Source organism: Rattus norvegicus, chromosome Y (assembly GCF_036323735.1).
Source record: "Rattus norvegicus strain BN/NHsdMcwi chromosome Y, GRCr8, whole genome shotgun sequence".
Classification (NCBI taxonomy): domain Eukaryota; kingdom Metazoa; phylum Chordata; class Mammalia; order Rodentia; family Muridae; genus Rattus; species Rattus norvegicus.
The window spans coordinates 34,637,387-34,654,470 of NC_086040.1; the positions used below are offsets into that span (position 1 = coordinate 34,637,387).

The 17,084-nt window shown below is 35.5% G+C and overlaps 1 long non-coding RNA gene across 4 annotated transcripts; it reads left to right on the top strand.

Annotated features, from left to right (window-relative positions):
- Window positions 1-649: 649 nt before the first annotated feature.
- Window positions 650-13,251, top strand: LOC134484420 (uncharacterized). Of its 4 annotated transcripts, none has more exons than XR_010061877.1 (3): window positions 650-2,180; window positions 4,328-4,489; window positions 12,948-13,251. It is a non-coding gene; the product is annotated as an uncharacterized LOC134484420 (long non-coding RNA). The 4 variants fall into 4 exon arrangements; XR_010061874.1 differs by having other exon boundaries at window positions 650-2,631; window positions 12,948-13,245; XR_010061875.1 differs by lacking the exon at window positions 12,948-13,251 and adding an exon at window positions 6,433-7,032 and having other exon boundaries at window positions 650-2,631.
- Window positions 13,252-17,084: the final 3,833 nt, after the last annotated feature.

A 17,084-nucleotide genomic window follows, 5' to 3' on the forward strand; every position in this document is an offset into this window, starting at 1 on the left:
GTGCATGCCATGTGTGTTTTTATGTGATTGGGTTACCTCACTCAGGATGATGTTTTCAAGCTCCAACCATTTGTCTATGAATTTCATAAAGGCATTGTTTTTGACATCTGAGTAATATTCCATTGAGTAAATGTACCACATTTTCTGTATCCATTCCTCTGTTGAAGGGCATCTGGGTTCTGTCCAGCTTCTGGCTATTATAAATAAGGGGGTGATGAACATAGTGGAGCATGTGTCTTTTTTATATGTTGGGGCATCTTTTGGGTATATGCCGAAGAGTGGTACAGCTGGATCCTCAGGTAGTTCAATGTGAAATTTTCCTAGGAATCTCCAGACTGATTTCCAGAATGGTTGTACCAGTTTGCACTCCCACCAATAGTGGAGGAGTGTTCCTCTTTCTCCACATCCTCGCCAGCATTTATTTTACCTGAGTTTTTGATCTTAGCCATTCTCACTGGTTTGAGGTGAAATCTCAGGGTTGTTTGGATTTGCATTTCCCTTATGACTTAAGATGTTGAACATTTCTTTAGGTGTTTCTCAGCCATTTGGCATTCCTCAGCTGTGAATTCTTTGTTTAGTTCTGAACCCCATTTTTAATAGGGTTATTTGTCTAACTTCTTGGGTTTTTTGCATCTTTTGAATATAAGCCCTCTATCTGTTGTTGGATTGGTAAATATCTTTTCCCAATCTCTTGGTTGCCGTTTTATCCTAACCACAGTGTCCTTTCCCTTCCAGAAGCTTTGCAGTTTTATGAGACCCCATTTGTCAATTCTTGATCTTAGAGCATAAACCATTGGTGTTTTGTTCAGGAAATTTTTTCCAGTGCCCATGTGTTTGAGATGCTGGCCTAGTTTTTCTTCTATTAGTTTGACTGTATCTGGTTTGATTTGGAGGTCCTTAATCCACTTGGACTTAAGCTTTGCACACGGTGATAAGCATGGAACGGTTTGCACTCTTCTACATGCTGACCTCCAGTTGAACCAGCACCATTTCCTGAAAATGCTCTTTTTTCCATTGAATGGTTTTGGCTCCTTTGTCAAAAGTAAAGTGCCCATAGGTGTGTGGGTTCATTTCTGGGAGCTGCCTTATGTATAATACCCAAGAGCTAGAAGAATCCGTAATGGCATTCATCAGAGGAATGAATACAGAAAATGTAGTACATCTAAACAATTGTGTACTACTCAACTCTTAAAACCAATTATCTCAAGAAAGCCAAAGACAAATGGGATGATCTAGAAAATATCATAATGATTGAGGTTACCCAATCACAAAATGGTATGAAATCACACATTTTATGAAATCACCAAAAGTGGATATTGGCACAAAAGCTAAAATTACCAAAGATGCAGGTCACAGACAACTGGAAGCTCAATAAAATGATACACAAAATGTGCATGCTTTAATCCTTTTCAAAAGGTGGACACAATAATATCTATGAATTTCGAGCAGAGACTGAGGAAATCCCATTCAGAGCAGGCCGTACATGTGGCAAAAATATATCCACATCAGTCACCAAAACTAGATAAGATTGATGGAGCTAAGAAGTGCATTGTGCCAGGGACTGTATAGAGATCTTTCCTGTGAGACACAGCTAGAGCATATCAAATAAAGAAGTGAATTCTAGAGGCAAATCAGTGAATTGAAAACGGACAGTAGGGGAGTTATAGAAAAAGAGGAGTGGGGCCGGTTAGGGATCATATGTGCAGGTAATAGGGAAAGGAAATAACATTTCAAATGTAAATATAGAAATACCCAATTAAAACAGGAATAAAATTTGCTAAAAAAATAAAAAGAAATAAAGAAATTTAAGAAAAGAACACTGCGAAGTATTCACAGCTATTGACTCAGAAATGTAAAAGTCATTTTCATGGAATGATAGTCAGAGTAATACTAATGGAAAGACTGAGATGATGAAGACTCAACTAGAAACACTTCTCTCTCCCAGATATCAGTATCAGACAAAAACTGCACTATAGGCATCCAGAGCATGGTGGAATTTACTCTGAGGCGAGGACTCAATACTTGTCTTTCCATTCTTCCTTAGGACCATTTTCTTCTTGACAAAAAGAATAAGGCTATGAGATCTCAGCAAAACAACTGTGCCCTGCCCATCACTTGGCTTTGGAATAAAAAAAAAATAATGATATAAACTCTTTGACTTCCAGGAATGATATGAACAGGTAAGTCCAGATGCTTCTGAAAGGCTCCCAGCTCCTGATTCCCATATGTGGAAGATTCACATCAAGCCTAACTCTTCAGAGATCCCACTCAATCCCTACTAAGGACTCTGAGCTATCCCAAGGATGATGTACATCTTCCTTTTTTTATACAAAGATAGAAGGCCAGCTTCCTTCTCCACATCACTGAAATCTTTATCCTCTTTGTTCTCCCTCCCATATGGCTGTTTACCGTGAATTAGAGGTCAATTATTAAACCCTAGAGGTACTGCAAGAATATCAGAGAGGCAGTTGCAGCCACAACAACACTTGTGATGTCACAGAAGCAGCTAGGGAGTCCAGGTTACAAGAGATACTTGCAGTAGGGCCAAATCATGATGTCACTGTGAACTGCCATGTCCTACCTGCTAAACAGATTTCCCTACATTGACCAGATTTTGAGTGCCCTTTCCAGGTACGTCTCCTGTGACACAGTGGAAACCTTTACATAGTCCATCATTCTAAAACTGTTGAAATCTCTTTTCTTCATGAGTGGTTACATGCTTTGAATGGGGAAAGTTAGCTATGGGTTTGGCATGTGTATAAACGATTTAAGAAAATGGAGTGCAGGAGATTCTTCTAGATAATAATTTTTTCCCAGGTTCATTCCTGTGAAATACATAAAAATTTTGTAGGTTTTCTCTGTTTCCCAAAGGCCAGTATTCTCCCTACAGACCTTTAATTGAATGAATATTGTGTTTCAATTTCTTATTGTACATTCCTTGATAGGGAACTTTATAAATATTCCTGAATGTTTACTCAAAAATTCTGTTTTAAAATTCCATTTTTTGCAATGATTTTGGCCCAATGATAAAGTGAATATAACAGTGTAAATATTGTGTACCTACTTCAAATGATAAACTCCCAAATCCTTATTTTATCCAATAATCACAGACATCAGTAAAGCAAAGGACAATATCAACTCTAGAATGTGGTTCTGTAGTCCCAAAAGATAATCAGTTCTCTAATATCTCCCTTCCTTATTTCCAAGGTTCTGACATGAGGGTTGAGGGTTTTTTAACCTGATTCTTTGTTCAGGCCAAACATAAGGTTCAGGAGGATGGACAGTGAGAGGAATGTCTTGAGGTCCAGGGAAAACTTAACTTCAATAGTTTCATAAGTAGAGAATGGCATCTATTTGGCATTGTCATTTGTGGATTCTACATTCTTGACCCAGTTGTGCATAATCCATGTTAAAATTCCACCAAACCTCATAGGTGTAGGAGACACCAAAATTACATAAGATTGATGAAGCTAAGAGGTGCATGCTGCCAAGAACTGGAGAAAGATCTTTCCAGAGAGTCATAGTTAGAGCATGTTAAATACAGAAGTGAATGTTAGTGGTAAACTGGTGAACAGAAAGCATGTCTCTTCTTGGTAGATATTTAGAAAGGATTACAAGAGCTGAAGGGACTTTCAACCCCATAAAAACAACTATTCCAACAAACCAGAGCTTTCTGACACTAAACCAATATTCAAAATCTGTCCATGGAAAGTCCTATGGCTCCAACAGCATATGTGGCAGAGGATGGATTCCTTGGGCACCAATGGATGTAGAAGCCCTTGGTCCTTCTCATGTTTGGTTCCCAGTTCAAGGAAAGGTCAAGGTGCAGTAAGGAGGGTTGTAAAAGAAGGGGAGTCGGTCCAGTTACAACCTTATGGAGAGGAAATTTGGAAAGAAAATAGCATTTGAAATGTAAATATAGAAATAGCCAATAAAATAAGCAAAAATTTACTAAAAAAATGGAAGAAATGAAAAAAGAAACTGCTAGCCATTCTCACCTATTAATTCAGAAATATAATGAGTAACTGTCAGGGAATGGTAATCAGAATAATAATGGTGAAAAGACTGATATGATTAAGAGTCGACTAGAAGCACTTCTCTCTCCCAGATATCAGTGTCAGACACAAACTGAACTATAGGAATCCAAAGCGTGGAGGAGTTTACCCTGAGATGAGGACATAGTACTTGTCTTTCACTTCTTCCTTAGGACATTTTTCTTCTGGGCAAAAAGAATAAAAGCCATGAGCTGTCAGGAAAACAACTGTGACCTTCCCAAACTTGGGTTTTGGGATAAAGAAATTAATGATATAAACTCTCTGATTTCCAGGAACTGTAAGAGCAGGAAGTCCAGATGCTTCTGAGAGGACCCCAGCTTCTAATTCCCATTTGTAGACGGCTCAGATCAAGACAATCTCTTCATGAAACAACTCAACACCTACTAAGGACTCAGAGAGCTTTCCCAAGGACCTTTTTTGTACCAAGACAGAAGGTCAGCTTTCATCTCCCCATCTCTGATATCTTCATCCTATTTGTCCTCCCTCCCAAATGGCTCTTTACACTGAATTATAGGCCAATTAGTAAACCATAGATATATGGAATGAATATCTGAGAGGCAGTTGCTGTCAGGACAACACTTGTGACAACATAGAAGAAGATAGGGCTCTCAAGGATACAAGAGATATATTACGGGGGTACTAAGGATGATGTCACTGAGAACTGCCATGGACTACCTGCTAAACAGATTTCCTTACATTGACCAGATTTGACGGTGCCCTTTCTAGGAGAGTCTCCTATGACACAGTGGAAACCTTTTGTACTCCATCTCTCTAACGCTAGAGACTTCTCTTTGCTGCATTAGTATTTACATGGTCTGAATGGACAAAATTAATCGGGACTTGGCATGGGTAGAAAAGATCTAGGAAGATGGAGTGGAGGAGATTCTTCTTGATAATAATTTTGCTCCCTGGTCCATTCCTGTGACATACAGTTCAATTTCCTAGTTTTTCTCTGTTTCCCAAAGGCCATTATTTTCCATACCGACCTTTAATTGAGTGAATATTGTATTTCATTTTCTAATTCTTCATTCCTAGATAGGGCACTTTGTATTCATTCCTGAAAGTGTACTCAAAAATTCTCTTTTACAATTGCATTTTTGTAATGATTTTGGCAAAAAAGAGGGCCGAAGTATAGAGTGCAGAGAACAGTGTAAATATTTTGTACCTACTTCAAATGATAAACTCCAAATTCTTATTTTATCCAAAAATTATCATACATCAGTAAATCAAAGACAACATGTACTATACAATTCGTTTCTCTATTCCCATTTGATATCATTTCTGCAATATCTTCCTTCTTGTGTTCCCATGGCCACACTTGAGGTTTTTGGATATTGTACAATGATTCTTTTTTCAGGCCAAACATAAGACTTAGGTGGATGGGCAGGGAAAGAAATGTTTTGAGTTCAACTGAAACCTCAATTTCAATAAGTTCATAAGGACAGGAGGGACCTTTGCATCTGTAGATTCTACATTCTTGTTCTAGATGCGCAGAATCAATGGTAAATTCCATCTAACCTCACATAGGAGCCAATATATATATGATAGATAGATAGATAGATAGATAGATAGATAGATAGATAGATAGATAGATAGATCTGCCACCAAAATAAGATAAGATTGTTGAAGTTAAGAAGTGCATTCTGCCAGGAAGAGGATATAGACATTTCCTGAGAAACACAGCTAGAATATGTCAATTACATAAGTGAATGCTTGTGGCAAACCAGTTACTTGTAAATGGAACTCTTGTTGATAACTTTTGAGAAAGGATTACAAGAGGTAAAGGGGTTTGCAAATCCATAAGAAAAACAATGTCAATGAACCAGAGCTTTCTAGTACTAGACCAATATTCAACGAATGTACATGGACATACCTATGGCTCCCACTGCATATTTAGTACCAGATGGCCTTCTTGGGAACCAACAGAAGTAGAAGCTCTTGGTCCTCCCTATATTTGATTCACAGTTCATGGGAATGCAAAGGGGTAGTAAGGGGATTATAGTAGAATGGGAGGTGGACTGGTTAGGGATCTTAGAGACAGGAAATTGAAAAAGGAATAACATTTGTAATGTAAATATAGAAATATCAAATTTAAAAAAGCTATATATTTTGCTAAAAAAGAAAAAAATGAAAGAAATAAAAGAAAAGAAACTGCCAATTAATTACACCCTTTGACTCAGAAATCTAAAGGGTCACTGTCAGGGAATGATAGTCAGAGTAATACTAGTTCAAAGACGAAGATGGTGAAATCTCAAATAGAAGCAATTTTCTCTCCCAGATATCAGTGTCAGACACAATCTGCACTCTAGGAATCCAAAGCACGGAGTAATTTACTCTGAGCTGAGGACACAATACTTGTCTTTCCCTTCTTCCTTAGGACCAAAACCATCAGCTTTAAAGAAAACTGTGCCCTTCCCAACACTTGGCTTTGGAAAAAAGACATGAATGATATAAATTCTCCGACTTCCAGGAACCATAACTAGCAGGGAAGTCCAGATGCATCTGAGAGGCTCCCATCTCCTGATTACCATATTTGGAAGGCTCCAATCAATACTATCTTTTCAGCAAACCTTCTCAACCACTACCCAGAAATGACTGAGATTTCCCATGGACCACATATTTCTTTTTTTTTATAACAAAGCAGAAGGCCAGCTTCCTTCTTCCCATCTTTGATCACTTCATCCTCTTTTTTCTCCTTCCCAAAGGCTGTTTATGCTGAATTAGAGGCCAAATAGTAAACCCTAGAGGTACTGAAGGACTACTGGAAAGGCAACTTCTGTCAGGACAACACTTGTTTCATCACAGAAGAAACTAGGGATCTCCAGGATACAACAGATTTTTTTAGATAGGCCTAATGGTGATGTCACTGAGAATTGCCATGGCCTACCTGCTAAAGTGTTTTCCTTTCAATGACCAGATTCGAGGGTGCCCTTGCAAGGTTTGTCTCCTGTGAAACAATGGAAACCTTTTCATACTACATGTCTTTAAAGCTAGAAACTTCTCTTTATTTCCTTAGTGGTTACATGCTCTGAAAGGAAAAGATAATCAGGAGCTTTGCATGGGTAGAAAAGATCTCGGAACATGGAGTGGAAGAGATTCCTCTGGATAATAATTTTATTACCAGGTCCATTACTGTGACATACAGTTCAATATCCTAGGTTATCTCTGTTTCCCAAAGGCCAGCATTTTCCCTACAATCTTTTAATTGAATTCATATTTCATTACAGTTTCTCATTGTACATTCCTTGATAGGTGACTTTATATATTCCTGAATGTGAAGTGAAAAATTCTGTTTTCCAATTTCATGTTTTTTTGCAATGATTTTGGCAACCCGAGGGTCCCACCTAACGTTGAATATAAAAATGTAAATATTATGTACCTACTTCCAATGATGAACTTCCAAATCCTTAGTTTATCCAAAAATTTCGAGACATCAGAAAAGCTAAGGAAAACATGAAATATAGAATATGGTTCAGTAGTCTCATTAGACATCAGTTCTTTAATATCTAACTTCCTGTTCCTCTAGGGCCAGACGTGAAGGTTTTCGAGGTTTTACCATGGTTGTTACTTCAGGACAAACATAAAATTCAGGAGGATGTGCAGGGAGATGAATGGCTTGATGTCAAGGGAAACTTCAACTTCAATAGGTTCATAAGAACAGGAGGGAGGTGTTTGGAATTGCCATTTGTGGATTCTACATTCTTGACCTAGGTGTACATAATCCATGTGAAAATTCCACCTAACCTCATAGCTGTAGGAGCCACCAAATGTATAGTTGGAACCAGATGTACATCTTTCCTGAGAGACACAGCTTGAGCAAGTCAAATACAGAAGAGAATGCTACTGGCAAACCAGTGAACCAAAAATGGATCTCTTGTTGGTAGTTTTTGAGAAAGAATTACAAGAGCTTAAGGGGATTTCAATTCCATAAGAACAACAATGCCAGTGAACCAGAGCTTTCTGGTACTAAACCAATATTCAAAGACTGTACTTGGACAGACCTATGTGTCCAACTGCATATGTAGCAGTGGATGGCCTTGTTGGGAACCAATGGAAGGAGAAGTTCCTGGTCCAACCTAGGTTTAACTCTCAGTTCAAGGTAATATCAAGGTTCACTAAGGTAGGTTATAGAAGAATGTTAGGGGGACTAGTTACGGGTCTTATGGACATGAAACTGGGAAAGAAAATCAAATTTGAAATTCAAATATAGAAATATCCATTAAAAAAAGCAATAAAATTTGCTAAAAATTAAAAAAAAATGAAATAAATTAAAGAAAAGACATCTGTCAGCTAATTACACATATTGACTCAGAAATCTAAAGGGTAACTATCAGGAAATGGTAATCAGAGTAATACTAGTGGAAAGACTGAGATGATGAAGTCTCAACTAGAAGCTCTTCTCTCCCAAATATCAGTGTCAGACACAAACTGCACTATAGGTATCCAAAGCATGGAGGCGTTTACACTGAGCTGAGGAGACAATACTTGTCTATCCTTTGTTTCTTCGGACCTTTTTCTTCAGGGCAAAAAGAGTGAAAGCCATGAGCTCCCACTAGAACAACTGTGCCCTTCCCACCAACTGACTTTTGGAATGAAGAAAATGATTATATAAACTCTCTGAATTCCAGAAACCATATCAAGCAGGGAAGTCCAGATGATAATGAGAGAATCCCAGCTCTGGATTCCCATGTGTGTAAGGCTCAGATCAAGGCTATCTCTTCAGATACAACACTCAACGCCTACCCAAGACTCACTGAGCTTTCCCATGGACCATTTATTTCTTCCTTTTTTTATACAAAGAGAGAAGGCCAGCTTCCTTCTCTTTTATCTCCCTAACAAATGGCTGTTTAGCCAGAATAAGAGGTCAATGAGTTAACCCTAGAGGTCCTCAAAGAATATCCAAGAGGCAGTTGCTGTCACCATGACACTTGTGACATCACAGAAAAGCTAGAGCTCTTCAGGATACAAGAGATATTTCAGGGAGGACCTAATGATGATGTCACTGAGAACTGCCATGATCTAACTGTTGAACAGCTTTCTTTACATTGACCAGATTTGAAGGTTCCCTTTCCAAGAGTGTCTCTTGTGACACACTGGAAACCTTTAAATACTATATATCTCTAATGCTGGAGACTTCTCTTTGCTTCATTAGTACGTACATGTTCGGAATAGAGAATGTTGGTCAGGGGCTTGGCATGGGTATAAAGATCTAGGAACATGGGGTGAAGGAGATTATTCTGGATAATAATTCCACTCCCAGTTCCATTCCTGTGACATACAGTTCAAGTTCCTAGGTTTTCTCTGTTTCCCAAAGTCCAATATTTTCCTTCCAGACATTTAGGTGAATGAATATTGTATTACATTTTTTATTGTACATTCTTTGAAAGGAGACTTTATATATATTACTGAATGTGTACTCAAATATTCTGTTTTCCAATTTTAATTTTTGCAATGATATTGGCAACAAAGTTGGCCCAGCTAAAGCATGAATATAACAGTATAAATATTGTATACCTACTTCAAATGATAATCTCTCAAATCCTTAATTTAAGCAAAAATTACCAGCCATCAGTAAAGCAAAGGACAATATGGACTTTAGAATGCGGTTCAGATTTTCTTTTAGGCTTGAAAATTTTTGTGAAGAAGGTTTTGTGGATGTATTTGTGTCTTTATCCCTCCATTGCTGGTCTTTCCAGTCAATGGGATTTGGCCTCTTAATGTTTCATATCACCAATGTAAGTCACAGCTTAGGTCACCCCATTGATTCGTGGGTACCTCCATTATACCAGGTCTCTTTCTCTTCCTGGAGGTTTCTCCCACCTCCTCATCTCTTAAAGTTCAAGATTTCCTTTCTTTCTCATGACTATCGGGTCCTATCTCCTGTCCCTTCACACACAGGATCCATTCTCCTCTTCCTTCCATCTCTCATCTAGTTCCTTTCCTCAATCGGCCTCCTAGACTATTTTATTCCCCATTCTAAGTGAGAGTCAATCTTATGCACTTTGGCCATTCTTCTTGTTTATCTTCTTTGTACCTTTAAGCTTTGTGGAGGATGTCCTGTAGTTTATGGATAATATTACTTATAATTGAGCAATTTCAACAACCCTCTTGATCATATTTTACAGTAGTATGTTAAAATTGAAAATTATAATTTAGTATGAGTGAATGGCATGAGGACCAAATTTAAGTAAAAAGAAACTTAAAACAAGATCAAATCACAGATTTTAAAAATTGACCTAATAATAAAAATTCTCTACTATCATAAGGAATTATTATATCACAGGCAATTTTTAAGTGGTACCATAAATTTGGCAGACAAATGATGTTTTTAACAAGTAATTATGGATAATATGAGTAAGATCAAATAAGATAAATATATTGTTTTCATTCTGATATCACTTCCTGGCATTTTTCCTCAAACATGATGTTTATAGCATTGAACATTATGGTATTAGTTTTAAATTTTAATATTTATTTTAACCTAACCTATAAAGTAACAGGTTGCCATATCTTATGTTTGTAGACAATCACCCTCATCCTCGCTTCCTCAGTTCTTTGTTTCCGCCTGCCCTATGTCCCTCACCACTTATACTAGTCTCTCTTCATTATTCTTACTTCTAGATTCATATCCCACATGCTCAATATCTTCCATACCACACTGTTTAAAACCCTACTCTCTAATCTCTGTGACGTATACCAGTTAAATGAACTCAAACCACCCACAGCTTCACATAAATACAAGTATATTAAAAGGAGATTCTTTGATCTCTTTGAAAAAGAACACATGGTATTTGCCTTTCTAAGTCTTTGTTACCTTACTCGGTTTAGTTTTCCTAGGGAGAATGAAGTACCATTGTGTATATTGTCACATTATTATATATCTATGTATCAATGAATATTCATTATGATTCTCAATAAAAGAGCAATAGATTTATTTTTGAAAAACGATGAGAAAGCTCAGATAGAAAAGTCAAGAAACTAAGAAACTAAGAAACTAAGAAACTAAGAAAATTTCAAAGATAAATATGACGAACATATTTGTGTTTATATTAACTGGAGCAGTGTGTGTTAAAGTTAATTAAGGATGTGGTATTTATAATATTTTTATACTAATAAAATGTAGAATATTCAATAATTTAGAGAATACTTATAAAATTGTTCATCACTAAGTTATATTTCCAATAAAACTGTAATCTTTTTATAAACTATTTTACATATATATATGTATATGTATATATATATATATTTTTTTTTTACCTTCAAAATAAAGAATATTAAGAAGTTAGTCATAAAATTCAATAACAACACCAAAGACGAATTATATGAATAACCAACAGAATAGGAGATATTGCAAACCTCTCCAGTTAAATTAAGAGACTTAGAAAAGTGATAGCATTTTAATAGAAAGGCACATGGCAAACAAGATACAATAAAATCCTGAAACTATACTAAGATGGTTACTATTCATTCCTATGTGCTAAGGTTTCATCAACAAGCATGGTACATGAAGATAATGTATATGTCAGAAAAATTAATTCATGTTTAACATAGTAACTTTCTTCATAAAACCCAAGCAGACACTTCTCTTTTTTGTTGCTTAAAAAGTATGTACAAAGCACGGCTTTTGATTACAACACTAATATTTCAAAACTATCATTAAATATGCAAAGATCTTAACACAAAACCCATAGTTTTCATAGCAACCATACAAAATTAAGAAGGAAAAGAAAACATTTTTAAGTACATAGATGTGCGTAATGAAGTCCCCACCTTACCAGTAACAGATGGGTCAAATTTATTGTTCTATGTATTACATAGAATACTCTATCCCACTTCATTGTTCCTTAGCATATGTTTTTCCTCATCTTTCTCTGTTACTTATCTTCTGAAAGCAGGAGGTATTTCTCATAAAATTAGTTCAAATCATCCAATCTTCACTCCAACAAAAAGAATGTGTTGACATTAGAGGAAAACCAATTAAAGGTTCTCATTTTTTATTGTGCAAAATTTTATGTATGATTTTGTATGCTTAATATGCTTCTACATCTTAGTGATGACAATTCAAGATTGGCATGAAATCCATCATTCTTAATTCACAATGTAAATGCCCTTTAGCTAATCACAGAAAAGCCTTCAAAGTGTATTTACATAGGATTATTTAGTAAAAATTCAACTTATAGTTTAAGGGGAATAGTGATGTAAAACATCTTTTCTTACATTTTCGTTGCCTTCACAATGTAAAAGCCCTTTAGCTAATCACAGAAAAGCCTTCAAAGTGTATTTACATAGGATTATTTAGTAAAAATTCAACTTAGAGTTTAAGGGGAATAGTGATGTAAAACATCTTTTCTTACATTTTCGTTGCCTTCACATTATTTTATAGCTAAGAGATTTCATTAGAATCAAGAAAGAATTGTTAACATCTTACTAAAATAAAATGAGAATTTTCTCTGTATAATACAGAACTTATTCTTGAAAATTTTTTTGACACTGTTTCTTTTATATCCCTGGCAGTACCAGAACTCACTATCTCTTTCACCTATTCTCTCTCTCTCTCTCTCTCTCTCTCTCTCTCTCTCTCTCTCTCTCTCTCTCTCTCTCTCTGTAGACCAAGCTGGCCTTGAACTTAGAGTTCTGCCTGCTTCTGCTACCCAGTGCTAAGATTAAAGGCTTGTGCCACCACACTCCGTACTTTTCTACATATTTAACAAACTCTTGTCTGATTATATTCCAAATCTTATGAAGTTAGCTCCCTAAAGTACCTAGAAGAAATTCAGTATCAAAAATATATTTTGCACACCTAAATCCCTCGTCCCGAGTTGCTGATTGATCTACACACGTAGCAAGCTCTCTGAAGGAACTGAAAGCCACAAATTTTTGCTTTCATTACAGGAATAAAGAAAAGGCCTGTTCACTGCACAATCTCATGATATCACGGAACAATTCTTCCAACACTACAAAGTGAAATCTTATATTGACTCCTGTACCTGAAGCCACAGTTTCTTTCCTTCTATTTAGTTGTGCTCATTGTCACCACCATTTCATTATAACCAGGTTTAACCCAAAGGTATTCTCTGCCCCAAGAATTCATTTCTACTATATTGACATATTCAGTCATGTTCAGTTAAATTTAAGCACTGACCACACCAAAGTGAGGATTTATATAATATCCAACAGAAACATAGGAAGAAATGCTACAAAAAAAAATTTATACTGAATAAATAATCAAAATGTGTTTTATTTGTTGTAACACAACATCTATCCATTTTCATTGTATTGATTGGTTCTGGGTATATTCACAAGCCAAGAAAATTGTATTTAAGCCCGGAAAAAACTTTTGAGATTTAGTTCTCTTTTTTATATAGACTACGAAGACTAAACTTAGATATCAATGCTTAATAGAAAGCAATTTTACATGTTGTGTCATTTCACTGTTTCTCAGATTTTTTTGTATAATTGAAAGTGTATAGCTAAATCTTGTAATTTAATATTTTTCCCACTTCATTTCAATTTCTACTTTAACTCTGAGTAATAAGTCCAAATGGGATCTGATTACATATATTGGCCCCGTACGATTTTTTTAAAATTATAAGGTAAAGTTTTATATGCTAGAAAGTACACTTTTGAGAGTACATTACACTGGAAATTTAGTTCATCCTTTTTCATTAGTTTTGTCTGAAAGACAATTATTTACAAATTTGTTTTAAATTTTTAGAAGTATTGTGTGTGTTTGTTTGTTTTATGTGAGTATGCCTGTTTGAGTATACATACATACATACATGTATATCTTTGACAATTCAAATATAATAAGACCAGAGAAAGTAGTTATTGATAATTTATGGACACTGAATATTTGTATATGCTGTATATGTAACCTTGAAAATATGTACTGTATATTTTTTCAAAAGCATTGTTTAAATATGTATACTACATGAAGCACACTAATTGCAGTTTTAGCCTTTTCCACACTAATTTTATCTCTTTAGATGTCTAGAAAGAAATACACGGAAGCATGAATCATCTCTTAACTCCAAATGTAGGTAGACTCTATGATATATTTTGCTTTTTTACATGATTGCTCACCTTTAGTTCATAAATTATATATTTAATTTGCTCTATTTATGTTACAAAGGTGTGGCACATTGCTTTTGTAATGTGTGGCACATTGTATATATGTATTCATTGATAACTTCCTTCTTTCAACAAACATTAAGAATAAATGATTTATAAACATTATTACAAAATCTAAGATCATTCAGTTTCTTCCATATTCAAATACCAAAATGCATAAATATAGAAAGAATTTCCTGATTTTGACTATTAACAGAAATATTTGATGTACCATTCCTATAAACAAATTTTGATATATCCATTAAAATTTCTTCAATGAGTAGTTTAAATATTAATGAAGGTAAGTATAGACATATTGTTAGTATATTTGAATCACAAATGATGTCAGTATTTTACATAGCCAAATATGCATAAACATGTAATTTTACACCTGAATTCCATAAACGTGCATTTATATATTTCCACTCAAAATCAGCTGGGTCCAACTTACACGCATTCTCACAATTATACTCTTACACACACACATATGCATTCATTCTTGTAATTACATATTTAAACAGACATCCTTACTTTCATATGCATAGGGAGCAAGAGACCAAGCACCAGTGCAGAATGATGAGGTCCAATCTTTATAACATAAAGAAAAAAATCACTTCGACCCTTTTAGTGCTAAGTGAATTAAACCCTAGTGTGTAAGAGAAAAGCCTTGTTCCTTTTGATAAGAGTAAGCATGCATTGCTATTAAGAAATGACCTGTTCTGTCCCATGGTAAGGAGAAACCTGCCTGCACCTTCTGTTCTTTCCAGCTTCTTCTCTTTTCCTCTTCTCCTCTGCACTCTGTAGATTGCCCTCTTATGTTACTTATAGTATCTACATTATTCCTCTCTACATTTCTTCTCAGCCCAGATATTTTTGGCTCAGTTCTACTAAGCTCAGTTCTCCTTAACTCAAAGCTGACTTTTCAGCTCTGTCCATCTCCAGGTCAGTCCACCTGTCTCTGTCCTTCCAGTTCAGTCCTTCTCTCTCAGTCCTTCTGTGTGACTTCTCTTTCTCCTCAGAACTTAAACATCTTTAAGAATATATGATCCCATATTACAATGTTCATCACAAGTTCATATGAAAGATCAAGCATAAATTGAAACATAATTTACAACCGAGAATTTTTACATCAATATCCATCAAGAGTAATTATCTGGCGAAACATTCATCACCTGTGTCAGCTCCACAGGCTCACTGAAGATCCAAAACCATAGTTGATAGTGATGTTATATATAGATAAACCCAGTTAATATCTTATATTAACTGTCCTTGCACCTGCAACAAATCGTTTGTTTTCTTTTTATGACTCTTGATAACTGTATTGCAACATCATGGAATGTGTTCTTAGTAGGAGAAAGTCTGTTTACTATCTCAGAAAAATTAACTGTTGACACCAGGGACACCGGCAGAATTGTCACTGCAATTTTGACTATTAGAAAGGGACTTATACGGGTTCGGGGTTTAGCTCAGTGGTAGAGCACTTGCCTAGCGAGCGAAAGGCCCTGGGTTCAGTCCCAGCTCTGAAAAAAAGAAAAAGAAAAAAAAAAATAAAGAGACTTATAGCAGTCCCACTATAATAGAGATTAATAACCATTGATATAATTTTAGGAATTATTGTAGAATCATTATTAAGACTAAAGAATTCATCTATTTGCCTGTATAGTATCACTACGGGACAGTAAAACTTCGTATGACTGCAGAGATCTGCTCCAAAGGGGTGTGCTATTACTCAATGATTGTTATATATGTCTAATAATAACAACAAGAATAGCATTTAATAGCGTAAACTTTCCCAAAATGAATCCCTTACAACTTTGCTTAATAAGGGAGAACCAGTTGTAGATTATAAAATAATCCGAAGCTGTGTATCTCAGGATGATCACCTGCTAGTTATTAGCCTGTCCTGTTATGGGTCCTGACACTTTCTTCTCAGTCTTACATGGTACCTTCTCAAAAACTGACAATCTGATCCATCATAAAACAGGCCTCAAGAGATACAAGAAGTTTGAATTAATCCCATGCATCCTATGAGATCACTACAGACTAAGAATGGTATTCAATAACAACAAAAACAACCATAGTCCCACATATACATGGTAGCTGAAGAATGATTTACTCGATGAGAACTTGTTCAAGGAAGAAATAAAGAAAAAAAATTAAAGACATTTCAGATTTTAATGAAAATGAAGGCATAACTTGGGAACACAAAAAAGCAATGCAAGAGGAAAACTCATAGCTCTGAGAGCCTCCACAAACAAACAGAAGCTATGATACACTAGCAGTTTGATAGAACACCTGAAATCTCAGAACCAATAAAAATCCAAAGACTAGACAGCAGGAAATAATCAAACTCAGGACTGAAATCAACCAAGTAGAAATGAAAGGAATTATATAAAGAATCAACAAAACCAGGAGCTGGCTCTTCGAAAAATCCAGAAATAGGTAAATCCCTTATATTCAAATTAAAAATAACAAAATCAGAAATGAAATAGAGATATAACCAAAGAAAGTGAGGAAACTCAAAAAATTATCAGATCCTTCTATAAAAGCCTATACTTAACAATTGGGAATGTAAGGATTCAATGGATAAATTTCTAGAGAGATATAAGGTACCAAAGTTGAATCAGAATCAGATAAACCACCTAATTTCTCCCATAACTTGTAAAGTAGTAGAAGCAGTCATTAAATGTCTCCCAACCAAAAGATCCCAGGACCAGAAAGGATTAGTACAGAATTCTCTCAGACCTTCATAGAATACCTAATACCAATATTCTCCAAACTATTCCACAAACTTGAAATAGAAGGAACACTACGCAATTCCTTCTCTGATGCCACAATTATGCTTACAACTAAAGCAAACAAAGACCCAAAAAAGAAAGAGAATTTCAGAACAAATTTATTCATGAATATCCCTGCAAA